General features: G+C 37.2%; 1 protein-coding gene across 7 annotated transcripts in view; it reads left to right on the top strand.

Moving 5' to 3' along the window:
• The first annotated feature begins 4761 nt into the window (after positions 1 to 4761).
• NIPBL (NIPBL cohesin loading factor) overlaps positions 4762 to 19930 on the top strand; it is a 146640-nt gene continuing 131471 nt past the window's right edge. For all 7 annotated transcript variants that reach the window (XM_054652901.2, XM_054652895.2, XM_054652900.2 and 4 more), the window contains exon 1: positions 4762 to 4901. The gene's annotated coding sequence lies outside the window, so the exon portion shown is untranslated. The remainder of the gene's footprint in view (positions 4902 to 19930) is intronic.

Here is a 19930-nt window from a genome sequence, read left to right as displayed (position 1 = left end):
AAACCACCCCCCCAAAAAAACCCCCAAAATAAAACAAAAAAAATCCATAAAACAACCAACCAACAATAACAATGAATAAACAAAACAAACAAATAAAAACCCCCCAAAAAACAAAATAAAAATTTTAAAAAACCACCACAAAAATTATGGGAAATCATGGCAAGTATCAGGAATGATACCTGCTTCCTTTCTGAAGTTCAGCAATGGTGAGAAAAGAGCCTAAAGAACATCATTGGCAGTGTGTAACTGATCATTTATCTTCCCTAAATAGTCAGCTTCTGTTAGGTCTGGTTTTATGGCCCTGATATAACAATTCTGGGACAGTCTACTTGTCCAGCAGTCTATTTTTGGCCTTTTTTCAATTATATAATATGTCTTATATATATTTTATAGTATAAATTACATGTTTTAATTGTCTTTATTTTAACTTTATTCAGAATCCCTAGTACTTTGCATAATCAAGAGTTGACTTTAACATTCAAATGAAAGTACCAGAGTTTTGTCTTCTCATTTTTTCTCCATAGAAACATTATTGTACATTTTAATATATATGCCTGCCGTAGAATTCATACTGTGTACAAACAGAAGCTCGTTCTTAACATGGTAGAGAGTCACTTAAAATTAAAAAGTACCATTTAATTTAATATTAAATTCCTGTTAGTCAATTAAGCTAAATAACTAGAAGAAGGAAAAAATACTACCTCCATATGGCTTACCAGGAAAAATAAATAAAAATCAGTAGTCTCCATGAAGTTGTAAACTTAAAGCAAGTAGCCATACAAATATTTGACTCCTCAGGCTTCTTTGGCTTTTTATTTAACCTGTACCACTGTGAGTCTCATATTCAGATTGCTTACTTTTCACAGTGAATATCCCCCAGTCAATTTACAGTTACATGGTGTTATTATTTGTTCAGTGAACTAAAGGCAAAGCAAAGAACATAACTTTGTATTCCTTGTCATACAGTGTACATTATTAAATTCTTCTTAATCACTGTGTGATCCAGACTTAACACCAGATTCTAAATAGAGTACTTAAATTTAGGATGATAGCTAATTATTGTGTTACTGTATTGAGATAACAAAGCAGCACTTTTTATAGGAAAGTTCTGTCCAGTTGAGAGGGTATATGAAATAAACAGTCATAATTTAAGAATATATTTTACTGACATGTCCTAACTATTTTAAAAAATCTACCTAGAAATACATATACTGTAAATATGGGTAATCTACATACCTGTAGATTACTAGGAGGTAAACAGAATGCACCGTGCTTGCGCATCACATAACTTAAAATGACAGGTACTTGAATGTTATACTGGCCCCTAAAGAGACAAAAATGTTAAAAAACAATGCATTTTTCATTTATTCTACAGAAAAAAATCAAATTCCAACAATCATATCTAAGAAAACATTGGTGCCAGGTGAATTTTTACTCCAGTATTGCATGGTGTCCATAATTTATGAAGCTGAATAACAACATGTAGCATTCAGGGAAGTTAACATCAGAGTGAGGAGGGCAAAAGAGGTCCCTTCTCTGCTTTCAGCAATGCTATCTTTGCATTTATAAAGCTTATCTCAGTACACAGCAGCAGCAGTTGTAAACAGCAGCAAGAGACATACCTACAGCTTTCCATATATTTTGTGAAAATTGGTTGAGTGCTCTCTCCATGAAGATCTTTAATTCCTGCCTTTTGAATTAAGATTTATTTTGAAGAACAAAAAACGAGTCTGAGAGTAACAGATTGGATAAATAGCTTAAATTTATGGAAACTCAGTCATTTGTTTTGGGCAAAAGATGCATTTGCCCTGGACATCAAAGGGAGCAGGATTAGGTTCTAAAGCTTTTACCCTGAAACTTGCAGTTCATTTTCTAGACTACATAGGTGTGGATTTGCCAGGGGAATTCAGAGAGCTCTGCCCTTCTCCACACTGCAACCAGCTTTGTTCATGCAGTGTATGCTCCTTAGTGTGCTACAGTCATGGTTGCATGGCTGCATAGCTCCTCCCATAAAGATTAGGGCTATCCCCACCCCATGACTAAGGCCTGGAACAGAAATAAGGTTTAAAGGCTTTTGCAGTAGTTATCAGGTAATCTGAAATACTTGATTTATCACTTCTCTGGTCATTTCAGGCATAATGACATGAACCCTATGCATACTAAAGTGCTTTTAGGAATATAGTGAACATCCATTCTGCAATAGATTGTTCTGAGTGAGCTTTTGAAGCAGAATACAAGGAACCCCTTGTCTGAATGCAGTCAAATAATTTGATCTTTCATTTTAAAAAGTGGAATAAAAATATTTTATTTCCCTTAAGGAAAATAAAACCCTGATTTGCCCATGTGTGTTACACACCATCTTCTCTCTTAATGGTTTAAATTAGTTGTTCTTTTGTGCAGGTAATACAGCATAGTACTCAAGTAAAATAGCCATTTCTACAAGTTCTTTTAGTTGAGTGGTATTTTAAAAGCATTAAATGGTCTAGTGATATTCTCATTGAAACATAATCAAATAGGTGTTGTGCCTGACCATAGAACCATAAAAAAACATATTTGGCATTTGAAAGTTAAAAATTCAGTGTTCTGTATTTTATTTACATATTAATTCACCAACTAAGAAAAAAATAATTATTTAAATAGATTACTAAAATTACAGAAAGACTCCATCAACATGAGTTGGTAACAATCATTTAGAAGTAGATTGAAATAGTAGTCCTGAGCTTTGTAATTTTAGAATTACATTTTTCTGGAAATTCATAGATGTATAAGTACACATATATATGCTACATGAACTCCAGATAGGTAGTTCCTTAATTTATATTTTATTTCCAACGTAAATAGTTTTCCCCTTGAGTTACAGAGTTGCAATGTATTAAATTAAGTGCAAAGACTTAAGGACACACTTCATTTGCAACACCAATTATTTACCTTTATTTTGAATTGATAACTTCAAGTTATAAATGCATAAACGATTATAGGATTGGGACCTTTTATATTGACTTGGAACAAAGATCTGTAATACATCTTTTTCAGAACCCAGTTTACTCTGTCTCTGTTAATATGTGCCATTAGAATAATAGTATTTCCACTACTGAATTACCATGTTTTCCAGTGCCGCCTTCACTTCTGTACTTTTAAACAAAAACAAACAAAAAAAAAATACACTTATAAACCAAACTTTGATTCATCCAAAATTATGAATTTTGTAGTAGTTTAAGCATAAGAGAAGCATTTGAAGTCTATATTAAAGACAGCATAATTCAAAAACTCCTAAGCATTGGAGAGATCAGGTGCACTGGTGTAAGATTTCATCCCTTAGTGCAAATAACATTTATCCAGCGCTGAAAGGGTGTGTTTATATGTCACAGGGTATTTACAGCTGTGTCCAGCTGATTCCTGGAGTCGACAGACAAGGAGTGCTTCCTCTAGAAATGAAAGGATTTTTGTCCAAGTACTGAGCAGCAAACGACATTAAGTGAGTATTAAAAGACATAGTTATTTCATGGCATATAAATGCTTCTTCATTATTATCCTGTGTTATGATTATTCTGTTTTACCTGTAGAGAGGAACACCAGAAAGTCTTTCAGATTAGGACATGCTCTTTCTCCAAACACTCCTTCACAACATACAATTAAAACATTTCCAGTAAATCTAGTGGCGGTGGAGCCTCAGCCTCCAGCGAAGGACATTTCACCTGAACCATCAGTATTTTCCCCGGTGCTGGTGCAAAAAGCCCGTTTTTGAAAGCCACTCCCTTTTCGTATGTCCATCTGGAAATCCCTCGCCCCGGCAATGCTTTGAGCAGCGGGTGTTTCGGTTCCTGCGGCGCGGCCTCTCACATCCACAGAGAAGGCATGAGCGGCGACAGTAACTCCAGCGAGTGTCCCACCTCCAGGGGCTGCCGCCTCTGGGGGTTCAGTTTAAGGCCCTTTCCAGGTCTGCCTCCTGCGAGGCAGCCTTTTGCAGTCCTCCTCCTCGTCCTCTCCACCATGCTTAGGCAGGACAGAAAAATAAACACCAAAACGTGTATTCTTTTTCCAAGAGAATCCCTTCTTCACAAATCCTCAGCGCAGGCTTAAGCATAAACTTCGGTGTCGTTCCGCGCACCAAAAGGCAGGGAGGAGGGGGAAAATAAAAAAACGGGGGAAAAAAGAGAAGGTCGTGCAGCAGGGAGAGGAGCTACGCAGGGGAAGCTCTGCCCGGAGAGGCGAGGCAAGGGAGCCCCTCCAGCTGCAGCGGCGGAAGCGGCGTTGGTGGAGCCAGGGAGCGATCGGGCGAGGAGGAGGCAGCGGAGGGAAGGGGGAGGTTGCTGGTGTTTGGCGCCGGTGGAGGGAGTCATTCCTGCCGCTGCACTTCCGGTCGGCATTTTGTTCTGAGAGGGAGCGAGAGAGACACACACAGGATCCTTCCCCCTCCTCCTCCTCCTCGCCCTTCTCTCCCTCTGCCCCCCCGCTCGGTACCGACTCACCGTGCCCAGGCCGCCCCTCCCCGCCCTCCTGCGCTCGCACTCTCGGAGGGAGCGGCGGCGGCGGCGGCCCCTTGGCAGCGCTGCCCCTCGGCCACCCTCCGCTCTCCCCGACTCGGAGCGCGGCTCGGAACCGGTTCGGCGCGGCGCGGCCCGACCCGTGTTGATGTTGTGAAGCAGGCTCGGGGGGAAGGGATTTGCCTCGGCCGCACACCCCCCGGCTCTACATGTTCGCTGCACTGAGGAGGAGACGGAAGAGGAGCCAGCCCCCCTCCCGGCCCGGATTATTGTTGTTATATTATCTCCCCTCCTCCTCCTGCTCCGCGGCGGCGGCGGCGGCCCAGCGGCGGCGGCGGCTCCTCTGAGGAGGGAGGGGGGCGGATTTCTCTCCCCCTCTCTCGGATTCTCGTTGGATTCAGACGCCGATTTGCTCAGGTAATCCCCCCTCCTTGTCTCCCCTTCCCCTCCCTGCCCTCTCCAGCAGCGGGCCGGGCCTCTCAGCCCAGCGGCCCAGCACTGCCGGGAGCAGAGGGGATTAGCTGTTATCCGGGGTAGAGGGGAGTAAGTGGCAACCGGAGGTGTTTATTTCGCAGCCCCCCTTCCTGCTCGGTCGGGTTTGGCGGAGGAGGTTGGTTCGTGCCGGGCTGCCGGGAGGCCCAGGCCCGGCGGAGGGCGCAGGCCCGCCGGCCAGCGCCTTTACTCCAGCTCGGGGATTAGAAAGGCGAAGCGGCTGCTCAGTGACAGGCCTCAACCCGAAAAGAGCAGGAGGAGGAGGAGGAAACAATACATTTAGTCGCAAATGTGCACTGATCCTTTTCCATATTTACAACTTCACCTAGGGCAAGGAAGGAGGGTCCCAGAGCAGAGAGCCCTCTGAAGTGGGGCAGAAGTGGAGGCATAGGGGAGGAGAGACAATGTAAATACTCTGGAACAAAAATGCCACTTGTCTTTGCTATTACCTTATTCTTCTAAACAAGTGTGTTCTGAACATTCAAAAGTTTAAATGCTTTTGGTTTTATAATTTGCAGATGTTTCATTTCTAAATAACATTATTGATTAGTATTTTAATGACTTAGTATATTTATAGCATAAAATAGTGCTTGAAGGATGATTGACACAACACGAACACCTGCAGACCCAAGAAATACAGATAGCATAGCATATTGTATCAGGTACTCCACACAATTTTGGTGTCTGTGTCCTGATTACGCTACAGGAATATATGTTAAAGGAAGAAATACCATTTTCTGCTTCTAGCAAACGGAAAACAGGCAAGGGATCGTGTGTAAAGTGCTGTGTTTGTGACATTTAAGGGACCAAGGTGAAGATGAGATCTTAACCAAAGTACTCGAGAGTCACGCATAAATTTATTTAAGTGAAGTGTGAGGAATGCTTAAAAAGTGTCATCTTTTCTTGTCAGGCTATATCACTTTGAGATCCTGAGGTTGTTATTGGCTGTTTGTGTCCATGATGTTTGAATATGTAATTAGGTGTAATTTTTACAGGTCAACTGTGTTTTGAAAATGACTGTTTATTAGTCTCAGGTCTTTATAAATAAATACTAGCTGATTTACAATAAAGTAAATCTTGTACTTATAAATGGTGGAGTTGTAAATGTTGCTAAAAACTCAGGCACATTTAAACAAACACCCTGTGAACTAATAAAAATGCTTCCACAGAAATTACATAGCTGCAGGAAATTTTAAGATACAAAGTTTTCATCCTTGTAGAGAGGAATTTTGTTAGTGGCAAACGATTGTTGATATTACATAATTTGTTACACTTTCAGCAGGGTTTTTAGTTGTTCAGGTAGATTTGCTGTTATAATACGTGGTTACTATATCTAATAGAGTAACTTTCTGATGCATTGTGTTCAGAGTCTTGTAAATGAAACTCTGCTATCGTGCCTCCTGCGTGCCCTGGTACATGTTTAAAAGGATGAAGTTAATATAGCTGTCACGTAGAAGGCGTGTTTTTAATGCTGTAAATCCGTGTAGTAGTCAGTAGCGTGTCCGTGATTTGTATTGGTCAGGGAGCAGTTTGAATTTTAAAAAGCCAGAAGATCCTGCTGAGCCCCAATCCCGGCCTCCCTTCCTCCCACTAATCTCCCATTCCTGTCTTTGTGCTGCCTGGTCCTGTTAGACACTGTTTGCAACAGGGCCTCAGGCCTACGTGCGTGGAGAGGAACCATTTACAGTTCGAAAAAGCAGCTTTTTATTTTTAAACTTTGTGAAATGCAGAGTGAGCAACTAGTCGTCTCTAACTGTCCCCTCCTCGGTGTGTAACAGCGGAGTTGCTATTTGCTTTTGCCCCGTAGTGTACGTGGAGACCGAGTGTAACTCTGTTTCGCAGGAAAGAAAGGGCTTTGCAGAAGTAGTTGTAGTTCTTGGGTAGTTTTCATCATCAGGAAGCGACATTACAGCCCTAGCATTTCTTGCGTCTGTGTTTCAGGCAGCTGCCGTTCCAAGAAGAATGTGCTTGTTAAGCTAACAGTAGTGAACTTTTCTGACTGATTTTTCATTTAAGGAGGGTTGCTTTAAATATTCTCGATATGAGCAGGAAATGAGCTACTGTAGTTACACAGTTCCTGTCAAGTTTATCTTGCCAGGGTTGTGTGGTTGTGTTTACAGCACCCTTTTTTTTTTTTTTTTTAATTTTTTTTTTTTAACCGGAACGGATGCACTTTTCTGAAATGAAGAATAGTTGTATTTATAAAGGGAAATATAAGATGTCTATTTTTATTTGTAATTAGTTTTTTGGGTTTGTTCTTATGAGCCGTATGTGGTTAATCTTGAATTAGTTGCTTGATCAGTTTATATTGTTTTACTGAAATATTTAAAGTTGAGATATTTATAAGAGGACTTATTTTTCTTTTGAGTTGCATGTTTTAGCATATTTGAGAGTGTGTGTGTGCATGCGTGAAGCAGGCCTGTGACACTTTGATACTACTTTTTCCCTGATGTTAAGAGCTTCTACTAAGTGTTTATCACAACAGCTAGCTGCCTAAGGACAATGTATTTATTTTATTGATGTTATGGAAATGCAAAATTAATTATTCTCGAGATGTTAGTTGTAACTATTATTTTATCAAAAAGAGAAAAATGCTTCTTTCTACATTTTATTTTGTACTTTTTTCCTGCTTTTTGCATTTTGAATTTACTTCCTCTGCACAAGTTGTTTTTTTCCTCTCAACTTCTTGAACATTTTACCTAAGGTTATTCCAACAAAAATCCCTTCCTGAAAACTTTTGCTGTTGATTAAAGCTGGTTTTATACTTTCTAAAAATCAAAACATAGAAACAGAAATGTCAGTAAAATAATTTTTTTTTTTAAATTTGCAATGTTTAAGTTTTGACTTAGAAGCAACAGACAGATCAGAGAAGCCAAATTATATACCTAAGTCCTTTTGAAAATCATTATTCTACATAAGAGCACAGGTACTCCATGAAACCTTATGCTTGAGACTCCATGTACATAAATGTTCATACAATTCTTCTTGCAGAATCAAGGCCATAGATAGTAATTTCCTTAGGAGAGAACTTTTTGTTTGCTTGTGTTGTTTTATTAATTTGTTTGTTAGTGATTATTTAGGTAATATAACTTTAATCCTAAATGTTTTGTGTATATAGTCCTCTACAATATAAATAAACTATATTTTGGAGGATACTAGGTGAAAAATGTGGATTGATTTAAGCTTGGGATCCTATTCCTGTTTTTATATGTTCTGTGGCGACTGGACTTTCATGTCTATTATATTACAAAATGTTTAACTGATTATACCACATTTATATTAATATTTCATAAAAGTTGCACAAGACATATGAAGTTTCTGGATAATTGCTGTAACTAGAGAGAAAAATATGTACTTTTATCCTGAATATCTAGGAAAGAAATCAAGTCTTCAAATTCACAACTTTATAATTTCTAGAAAGTATGTTAGAGGAGTGCACAATATTCATGAATGTGTGTAATTTGGATAACAACCATGGACATACTTATTCAGAAAAACATGAGTAGTTGTAGCTTTAGAATTTGTTGACTGGTAGGTGTGAGGTGGGTCTTCAGGTGTTAGGGTGGTTATTTAGTATCACAAAACACTAAGAATATTTAACATTTGAAAAAATGGCCATTTATAGCCATATTAAAATGACCACACTTATTTTAGATCTTTTTCATTTGCCTTTATTAGAAGTAATTCAGGTTAGGTTAGCTTCTGATTTTGAAACATCAGCAGTAATGAGCACTTAGTTCTAGAGAGATATCTGCAAGGAAATGCTTGAAATTGGTTATACCTGTATATTGTTGCTAATAACTCCGTACAATAACGATCCCTTTTAATAATAAAAAAGTATTCTTGAAATTAAGAAAACAAGTGTTTAACAATTGCAAACTCCTTAATATAACTCATCTACATTTATATTTTTATTTTCTTTGTATTGCAAACATACTTTTTAGTAGCTGATCCTGACCCCCAAAAGGTGCAAAAGAAGTGCTTTACATTGACATGTATGACACCCCATGAGTAAGGAAATTGAGTTTGAGGAGATTGTGCAGGACCTGATTTGTGTTTCACTTCCTGCCCCTACTGTTAGCTATAGAAAATCTCCCCAGCAAAAGGAAGGGAAGAAAGGATTTTGGTCCATCTGTATGTGGAAACTAAAAGGGATTCCAGTCAGATTGAATATGGTTAATACTGTATTTTAAGGTGATTACTTGGTCTGCACAAATAACTTCAAAAGAATGTAAATATCCAAGACCAGTTTTCATGTTGAAGTCATAAAAAATTCTAGAAAAAGTTAATTTTGTGTTCTTTAGAATTTGTATAGTTTTAAGTGTAAGTAATCAGAGATCTCAGATTCTTTTTATATGAGTAGATAATTAAATTTTTCGTTTTGTTGCTGTGGTTTGATTTGAAGCACTCTGGTTTTTGTAGTAGTGTGTATGTGTAGACATGCAATGCATTTTAGAGGAACAGTGTCAGAAAACCCTAGGCTGCAAAATAAGGGAGTCCTATAAGGAAACAGCAAAGTGAGAGCTGGGCCTTTAACTGCACCACAGTATTCAACCCTTCCCTTGCAGCCCCAGTTCAGTGCCTCATCCAGTGCAGTGAAATGCCAGCTGACCACTCCTATAACCTAGTTTATATACTTATCATTCAGTGTGTAGCCTGTTGCCTTATTACCTGCTGTGTACATCCCAGTCTTTCAGGAAGGCTGAAGTGTTTTCATATTTTAATTTGTAGAGTTATCTCAAAACAAGGCGCAGACTTCAGAGAGCTTTGTTTTTGCACATCTCTAAAAGATTTCTTCAATTTTATAGATGAAAGACTGAAATGGAATCAAAATAGTGAATTTTAAAAGCTTATAAATCTTATCTATTGTGACATGCTTTCCTCTTCAGATTTTTAAAGTTACTTTACAGCACTTAGGAAGTTCATAACATTGTTTTTGTTGGCCTTATTTGTGGTCATGTATGTTCTGCACTTCAACTTGTTAGGCTCCTCCTGAAACCCCGAGTGTAGAATGGTCTTTCACTGGAGGCCTTAAATATCTATTAAATTTCAACTCTTTTGATCATGCCAACAGTTGGAAAAAAACAGACTGCCTGTCCTGAGAACCTAAAAAAGAATCACCCTCTATCTCTTAAAGTGTATTGGGGAGAAGAGAGAACAGGGTAGATCATTAACTCAAATAGAGCAGTAATTAACTGTTGTGGCTACAATATTGAATGCAGAGATACAAAATGTTACTGTTACTCTCTAGGATTGCTACTTCCTGTTGGAAGGTATCCTAAGCACGGGGTTGGGATTCTTGGGGATAAAGCTCTGGCTCTTGGCCTGATAATTGTTGCACATGATGAGAGTGCTTGAGAGCCCACCTCTACACCCAGTGGTCAGACGACTGTGATGTCAGTCAGTTGTCAGGCTCCTCTAAGACTGTTAGTGAAGCAAGGCTGTTCTGAGGTGTAGTAAGTGCCTTCCTAGCCAGAAGATTGCTTCGGGGATATAGGAAGTCCAGCCCCAAGTGTGTAATTGTATCAGGCACAAAAGTTCTTGAACTTTTTTCTTCCCCTTTGGCTTTTTGTATCATGCTCAAAGCGTGGCTCAGGGACTGTGAGTACATTACGGAACAGGCAGGCTAAGTAGCCCTTTAGTCTTATTAACTTATTTCCTTTCTGTCTTGTGCAGATTTTCTGTGAGAGTACATTTGTGGAGGCTTTTTGTTAGTTTGTTTGGTTTTTCTGCTTTTGGTTTTGATTGTTTTTAAGAGTTGTTTTTCATAAAAGTCAGTTTTCGGCAAAAGATGTCTTGAATGTGAAACTTCTCGGTGAACTGGTTTTATTAACTGTGTTTTATTCAAATTCCTTAGTAGGGAAGTGTCATGTTCCACATAAGGCACCTCCTTTTACTTTTTATATGATCATCTAATCAATGAGTATCACAATGCACAAGGAGCTAAAATATAGGTACAAGCAACCATAACGCTAACATTTCTTAATACTTCTATGCTTGTTTTTGTAGTACTAACCTTTTTTCTCCCTTTTTTTTCCCTCAAGCTCACTGAATAACAAACATATGTCTGTGCTAATGCAATCTCTATCTCTCATGTTTGAACTTAAGTCTTTCCTCTATGTTGACCTCCGAAAGGATGAGGTTGCAAATACTCCATCTCTGAAATTTTGTTTTCAAGTCTTATGACTTAATATGACTGTCTGCATTGCATGTTATTTTCCATTCAGATGTGTTGCTTTCTCTTTTTCTTCAGATATGTTTTCTGGCTATTGAGAATAGCAGGAAGAATTTGGAGGGCCCTCACCAGATGCTATGTACAGCACCTGACTTAAAAAAATTGCTATAGAAAAAATAATCTAGAACCTGTGGGGTTCTTATGATTATTTTTAGGTTCTCATGACACTTTTTGTAGTGTAAAAGAATTCTTTACACACTTTTTGTAGTGTAAAAGCTGAACAAGTCTTGATGAGATTCTAATGAGACTGTGGGGAGAACTTACAGGGAGTTCTTTGTGAAGATCTAAAATCTTTGATTTTTTTAAACTTTGTAATGTTTTTTTCTGAAGGAAAAATTTTAAATCTGCTTGGTGATGTGTTAAGTTTCTCCTTAAAACTAAGGTGATGTAATTGCTTTTTACTGTGTGAATGCTATATTTCCTTTTTTTTTCCTTTCTTTTGAATTAATGGAAAATGGATTTTTTCTTCTACTAACATGCTCGGTAGTGGTTGTCTCTTCCTGGCAGTTTCTTTTAAAAACTCATGTTGAGGCATAACCTGTAACATAGCACAATTTCATTTATCCTTTTAAAATTTGGCAGTCAAGGATTTGAAGCATTGCTTAACAGAGTTACTAACTGACTTTAAGAATGCATGTTACTCCTTGCATGTAGGTAGGACTGGTTCTCCTCTGTTTCCTGATTACTGATGTACTATTTAAAGGCAATGATTTTACTTCTGACTTTGATAAACTTCAGTCATTTGGGCCAAAATCTTCTATGTTGAGTGAATGCCCTTTATTGACTTCTTATCTGAATAATGTTCAAAGTGAACATGGTTCACTGGCTTCTAAGGATTGTGATGGAAGAAAAAATACTTTTAAATTATTCCTGACCTCTTTTTCAAGCTGTTCTTTGGGAAAAGGAGTTTAGAATTTCAGTGTGAATTAACTTTTTACATAAGGATGTAAATTTATTTGCTATTTGAAAAGCTTTCAGAAAATTGGGCAAATTATTAGTGTCTAAAAAATTAACTGATTTCTCTGATTGTAGGTGCTATTGTTGAAAAACTTTGTGTGCACAACAGAGCTTTCCTAAAAAGTTCTAAGCAGTGAGATAGATGTACAAACTCTTAGTTTTATGGTTTCCATTCTCTGCTTATTCACAATGCAGATTAATATAAGAGTATAAAAGAAATGAAGAGAAATTGCAGATGGATGGAAGGATGAGCATATGGAGAAGGAGAGCAGTGGACTGGACCTGGACTTAGATGGATGGGGAGGAAATGGAGTTTGAAGGGTAGGAATTGGGAGAAGGTAGGAGCTTTGAAGTTCTTAAGGAGCAGAGCTTTAAGATGATCAGCACATCTGCTATAAAGACAGTCTGAGAGAATTGGGAATGTCTGAAGAAAAGAAGGCTCTGGGGAGAGACTTCATAGCACTTCTCAGTATCTAAGTGGAGCATTTCACGAAAGCTGGAGAGGGATCTTTTACAAGGGCACAAAGTGCTGGGACAGCAGGGAATAGCTTTCAGACGACAGAGGGAAGGTTTAGATTAGGTTTTAGGAAGGCATTTCTTACTTTGAGAGTGGTGAGACAATGTGTTGCCCAGAGAAATTGTAGCTGCCCCATCCCTAGAAGTGTTCAAGGCCAGGTTGGATGGAGTTAGTGGAAGCTGTACTTGCCCATGGCAGGGAGGATGACCTTTAAGGTTCCTTCCAAGCCAGATTCATTCTGTTGTTCTGTGAAATAATGACTGAACTGTAGTGGCTGGACAAAGGAGCTGGTGGGGCAGATACAAGCGGCCTTAAGAAAGATAAAGGAAGAGATGTTATGAAACAACCTTATCAAGAAGCAAAGGCAAAAAGATACTGTGGATTTGCTTGTACATTCAAGGAAAGCATTTCAGGGATGAGAACGGATGGGAAGTGTGTTCTGAGAGAGGCCAGAGAAGGGAAGGAGAAGAAATTGCCTGAGAAGCCAGAAGAACAAAACAAGGATTGGCTGGGCAAAGAAGCATTATTTCACACAGAGGAATTCATTGTTTGAGTTGTCTTTTTTTTTTTTTTCCCTAAACTCAGAAAATTACTTAGGAAAAAAAAAGCTCAGAAATTTAGACTACTTCTTTTAAGAGCTAATTATAGGAGATTCTGTAGTTCAGATTACCTCTATAGGTATGTGTGCCACCTTTCTGAATGCATTGTGGTATTCTTAAATCTGTAATCCCTTTTTTACTGACAACAGGATGTCTATTTCAGTGATTGTGTAAAATAAGTTGAATTGTGTTTTTTAATTTTTTTTTTTTACATACAACAGGTTTTTTCCTCCAAGTATTTGCCTTAGGTATTGTTGGTTCTGCCTTGGAGAAAGGGATAAACTAGAGATTGCTTTCAGTCCTGTATTTTATGATTAAACATTTTGATTCTCTTTGGTGTTCAGTGTGTAGCCTTTTGCCTGAATTGTTTTGTATCATGAAACCCTGCTCCAGAGACAGAAGTCTTAATTTCCTCATAGGCTCTTCTGTGGTCTGTACTGGAATATTGTAATTCCACAATTAAGCTCCTCAAATGCTTATTTTTAAAATGTTTTTGAGAGTAGTATGTAATCACATAAGTTGAGTACTGAGATGAAAAAGTTGATCTTCATTATCTTGGAAGTCTAACTGGAACAAGTGTAGAACCTTAATTTTAAATTAACTGGCTTTTTTTTAAATTAACTGGCTTTTTTGGGTTTTTTTGTATCATGATTTATATGGTAATAGTAGAACAGATTTTGTTAATTTTGGTTACAAATATGACTAATCAGTGCTTGTTCAAATTAGGCTTTGGAGCCTGCAGGATAAAAGGAACACAGAAATATTTGCCATTGGTAATAAAAATAGAATGAGATTCCCAAGAGTGGTGTTTTTCTGTTTCCTGCTATCTGATCTGAAGCCTCTTTCCCTTCATATTTGCTTTGTTTGGACTTGAAGTGTCATGTGTACAACAGACCTTACAGTCTTACGAATAGACTCTGATTCATTTCCAGAGCAGATCCTCCTGTAAGCTGGAGGAAGATTGGGCCTAGGGATGACAGAGAAGTATTACACAATTACATAAAATCCAAGGACCATGTCAGAATTCTTGGAGGCAAAGGACATTTAACTCTTGATTGACATTGCAAAGACTTTCAACCTGGGGGTGGGGGATTTCCTGTAAAAGTCTAGAAACTTTTGAGTCAATACTCAGAAAAAGTAATGTTTTAGTATTTGTTGATATCAACTTTTCAGTGCTGAATGCTCTGCTTTAGAGGATGTCATGCTTCTAACGTTTTTAATAGTAAGAGTTTTAACATACAGCAATGCATTTAGTGTGATGCATTTCTAAGCACTGTCTTGTAAAATAGCTGTTAGAGTGCAATAAGTGAAATTTACAATCTTGATTTCTACTGCTATTGAAAAGGTCACCCCTTGAATGTCAGTCAAGATGTGAAAGATGCAAAATGGTTGGTTAGTTGATAGAAAACACTGAAGAGATTTTTGCATCCTGGAGTTCAGTTTGAAACACTTTATTTGAAAATCATATTCTCTCCTTCTGGTTTTTGCCCTGTTCTAATTCATTTTCTTTGCACTGTGATGTGGTATTCCTTCAGCAGCAGGAGAAGGGAATGGTCACCTCCCCATAAAATAAAAAGCCAGTCAAAGGCACTAAGAGATAGCGACAAATGCATGTTTGAATGTCCTGCTACTGAGGAGGATTTCAGAATCTGTCAGATACCTCAAGCAAGTGTTCAATGTCTGTCCTCCTGAGATTTTAAATGAAGTGTTGGAGGCAGTGGCTAGTACACAGTGCCAAGTAATCCATTTTCTATGGATTAGGTTATGTTAGGTTAGGTATGTTCAAAGCATGTTTATGACTGGACTTTCTTACTCTGAAGGTCTTGCCCAGACGTACGGGTAAAACAGGTGTTGAGCTGCTTGGTACTGACATATGCTGAAGCAAGGTTGTAGGTGAGCTTTTCTGGTGATAATTTAGGTGACTAATGGCTTAGAGAGTTGTAGGAACACACTGTGCACTCCAGAGTCACTATTATAAAAGGTTATTTAGAGTTATGACTCTGCATATTTACTCACTGGAGTAATTCCCCCTGGCATTCTATCTAGCATGATGTAAAATTTAGTCATGTTATTTGCAAAAATAGGTAATTTATTTTTTACCATAGAAAATATAATTAAAATATTTGAGGAATTGAAATAAAAATGGAATGGTGTAAAGACTGTTTTGTCTGTAATTCACTAAATATCATTACATGAAGAAGCCATCATACTACTGGAAAGTAAACATTCTCAGTTTTCACATATGAACAAGCCATCATACTACTGGAAAGTAAATAAACATTCTCAGTTTTCACATCATACTATAATTTTAGCCCGCAACCTGGAGAAAGAATAATGAGAACCATTTATTTAATTTTGTGGTGTATTAAATGCTTGCCTTGAACTAGTAGACTTTAGAATAGGAATTCCCTCTCTTTTTTTTTTGTAAATGTTTGTGTTTATTCCTGACAAATCTTTTTCCTAGACTCAAAGTAGACATATCATGTCATGGAATTAAGCAAATCCCTAATCATGTCTTGATAAACAATTAGTCATTGAAGTCTCATAAAAAACTCTCTAGGTGGACTTCTGAGAATTCAACACAAGTCCTGAAAATCTGAAGTTATTACAAGCTCATCTAGAGTGAATGTTCAATTGTGTATATGTAGCATGTGGCAATTGCACCATAACTTGGGTTAATTTAAACCTGTTTCATTGCTGGCTAAGGAAGGTTGGATTAATTTGCATTTTTCATGGCATTATGTACAAGTATTGAAAGTCAGCTGATGCATAGTTAACTAGACAGTGTAATCTACTTGGACTAATCAGCTTGCTCAAGTGTGGCTGTCACTCTGTGTAGCCCTATGTAAAATTTGGGTAAGAACAGTATTTGCCTGAAACATATTTAAGGTTAAATTATTTAAATATTTAAGGTCTACTTATTTAAATATTTAAGGTCTACTACCTGCCCCTACTTACTGATACAGGTGTAAATTGGAGCAAGTATTTTAGGAAGGACGAATAAAATGGATGAAATCCTCATTGTAAAGTACACAAATTTTGTAATTCTGATAGAAGATATCATAAAGCTTGTTATAGATATAGCAGATAATTATTTTAAACAAGAACAGAAATATTGGTTTTATGATGATTCTTAAATACTTATGCTATTTTCTAATAAATCAAACAAAAGTTAGAAAATTTACATACTTTAGTTTTAAGGGTGATGCTATAGAAACAGCATCAGTTACCAAAGACATTAAACGTGCTGTGCAGAACTTGGAAATTTTATTTTCAAAATGACAGTTACCTTGATAGGAAGAATTTAGTTTAGTTTCTTGTGCATGATTATGATTTATAAACATTCTGTAAATCAACTTACATGCAGGTTCATTCATAGTGCTTTAAAATTATACTTTTGTGAATGGATTACTTTCAGTAATCCATGGTTTACACAGATGTGATTACTAGAAATTGATATCAACATATTTGCTTCCTTAAATAAGAAGTAACAAGAACCTTAATGTTAGGGTATTCACATACAATAGAAAATTTATTTTATTAATTCAGTTATTATAGTAGTAAATAGTGGGTGCACATCAGACAAAATAGCTCCTTTTTTCTTTAGATAAGACATGATAATTTTTAGGCTAGATTTGCCCATTAAGGGTAACAATAGCTTTGTGATCCTGTTGTAGTTACTTAGTATTGTTCTGTGGTTGATTAATTTCTTTCATAATCATTGTTAATTGTTTTATGAATCTTTGTAAGTTAAAGATGTTTGTATTTTGGGGGAATGAAGGGGGAGTGGGTTGTGGTCTGGAGTCCTAATTGATGAAATGTAGTGATGGGCTCCCAGTTATGATTGTTTTGCAGTAACTCTCTGAACTCTGAACATAGTTTAATAAATTCAGCACTAATTTACCTTACTAACACACTTATCAGTGGTGTGTTAATTAGCATCAGATAACTTGAAAGATTTTTTTTTTTAATAGAAACACCTGTGTAAAATACTTTCATATTTGTGAGGGTAATAACTCAGATACTTGTCCACTGAAAAAGTGAAGAGTTGTCTTTGAGAATTCACCTTAAAATCTTTTAGAAATAAGAAGTACCTACTTGACAGTTAGTGTCTTAGAAAATGTAGAAGAGAATGGTTGTTATGAGTAAACAGTAGGAATAATTAGCAGTGGGGGGAGCTCAAGTTCCTTGTAATATGAACCTGGAAGACACAAATGTAAGTGAATGTTGGATTATGTGAAATAGGGGTTCAGTACTATACAGAATACTGCTGTCAGGATAAATCTATGTCTTCAACACTAGTATTTCTTGTGTGCCAAAACATGCAGACAATAATCTCAAACATTTGGCCTGGGAAGGCCACTTGTGAGATTCTGCAGGCTCTAATTTATGGTCTCCCATGGCAACTCTTGAAGAGAAAAAAGGATTGTGAATTAAGATGTGTCCCACAATCATATCCTGTGAGTTTAATGTAAAGAGTTTATTTTTTTCTGGATATAAACAACCTGTTCACACAGGAACAGATCTTTACCTTTCTGCTAAGGTGTCCTACTCTTTGTGGTATGTTTAATCACAGAGATTGGTAAATTAGCAATTATTCTGTTGGAAAACAGGACAAATACTCAGTATTTTCATGGCCTGGACAAGTGGCTACCAGTGGTTAGTGTGCCTGCCTGTATAGGAGCCTTGGCATCCAAAATAAGGATGAAAGACTATTAGCTAGTCCTTAATCCTACTTTAGTGTGTGTATATGTCAGTCTTGATGCAAATCTAAGGTATTTGAGGCCTGATCTGTTTGAGATGCTTCTGGTTTCTCTTCAGATGACATGTGAGTGAAATTAGAAGGGTGCCATCCTTAATTTTTGATGCTTTTGAATTGTTAGAATATCCCCAAAAAGATGTGTAGTTTTTATGTCCCCTTTGTGCTAAAATAACTTTCAGTTTGGAAGAAAAAGCAAATAGATTCTGGCAAAGCTGCAGAGAATTGAGAAGAAACTCCAAATGAGCTTGTGACTTGAGAAATAATGTTAATGTTTCACAGCAGAAAGATTGAGCTATCATTCTAAAAGGTGCACATTATCAGCTTCATCTCAGGAAAGACTGCAAAGATCAGCTTTAGTCTTCCCTCGAAGATACTGCCTTAAAAATATATATTACTAGCTGTGCTGTTGTTTATATCTTACTCTGTATGTATTTATTAGCATCAGTGATTTATGATTGGCAAACAGCTGTAAATGTACTTATAAGACAGTGAGCTGAAAATCATTGTACACTCATTTTAAGATAGTCTAAAATGTTTAGTTTTAATGTAAATAGAAGATACAATGATAATAATTGAATTTTATGAGGAGTTCATAGTTTTTTTCAAGATAGGTAAAATTTAGCTCAATTGATTAGGGCATGCTGATAATAACACCAAGAATGGGGATTTGATCCCCATGTGGACCATTTATTTATGAGTTGAATTATGATCCTTGTGGGTCTTCCAACTCAGAATATTCTGTGATGCTTTCTGTGTGCTAAATACCTCTGTTTTAAAATCCACTCCCTTCCTAGAAAAGGGGAACATGTAATTGCAAATTATTCTAGTTCAACAGGTTATGAAAATAAAGCGCTCAGTATCCAATTGTGTGACTTCTATTAAAAAATTAAGCATGACTCACTAATCTAGTCTTCACTTTATTCATTCATTTGATTATCTGCATGGTCAGTTATGATTATCCTTGTATTTGTAGTGTATGGGCCATGGTTCACCTTTACCTTAGCAACAGCTGGGACAATAGTGGTGTCTGAATTCTAGTCAAAAGTTTTGTATAAAAGCCTCAGTGAAAATGAGAGCTGTAATTAGGCTTCTCTTGCACAGTAGTGGGGTTCAAACCTTTAAGAAGAGATGGTTGTCATTTAGAATGAAGTACCTGGAGAATAATCATCTTTTATGTTCTTCTACAAAAAAGATGAAGAAGAACATCTGTGTGTTGTCAGGAATGTAAAGATTCAGTGTGCATTTTTGTGGTGTGGCCCTGTGAGGTCTAATGGAACCTTCATGAAGGACTTCTATGCCTTCCCCATATGCCCACAACACAGTCAGCTGTGCAGCCCGGAGCTTGGAACTGTGTCCCTGGCCTAAGACATACTTCTTTTATGTTAGCTCATCAGTTTAGAATTTGAAGATTTAGATATAGGATGCACATGGATTTTTATTTAATCAATTAAATGGTATCTGCAGCTCATGCAAATAAAGATCACAAGTGGGAAAATGCAAATTTTCAGTTTTGGTCATTAGTTGATGACCAACTTTCTCATATTGGAAGGTGTGACTTATTTATATAAATATGGAAAAAATAGTTGCTGTATATGAATGAGTAGAGAAGCATTTGCAGTGCATTTATCCTCTCTCAGGTTTTATCAGTCCTTTTTTTGAACAAGTATTGCTAAGAGCACTATTTTCTTTCACGTATTAATGGGTTTTTGGCATGTTTTTTATTTGCCAGCTTCATTGACTCCTTGCTTCTATAAGTGAGAGCTTGTACATGTCACATAATTAGAATGTACTTTCTGGAAAGGCCATGTAAATACTTTAGTAAGTGAAGTTGAAAACAGACTTAGCTAAACATAAACTAAGCTGCTCTTACACTGAGACTTACAT

This window comes from Agelaius phoeniceus, chromosome Z (assembly GCF_051311805.1).
Source record: "Agelaius phoeniceus isolate bAgePho1 chromosome Z, bAgePho1.hap1, whole genome shotgun sequence".
Lineage (NCBI taxonomy): Eukaryota > Metazoa > Chordata > Aves > Passeriformes > Icteridae > Agelaius > Agelaius phoeniceus.
The sequence above is the reverse complement of the archived record's forward strand: the minus strand, read 5'-3'. Positions and strand labels throughout refer to the sequence as shown.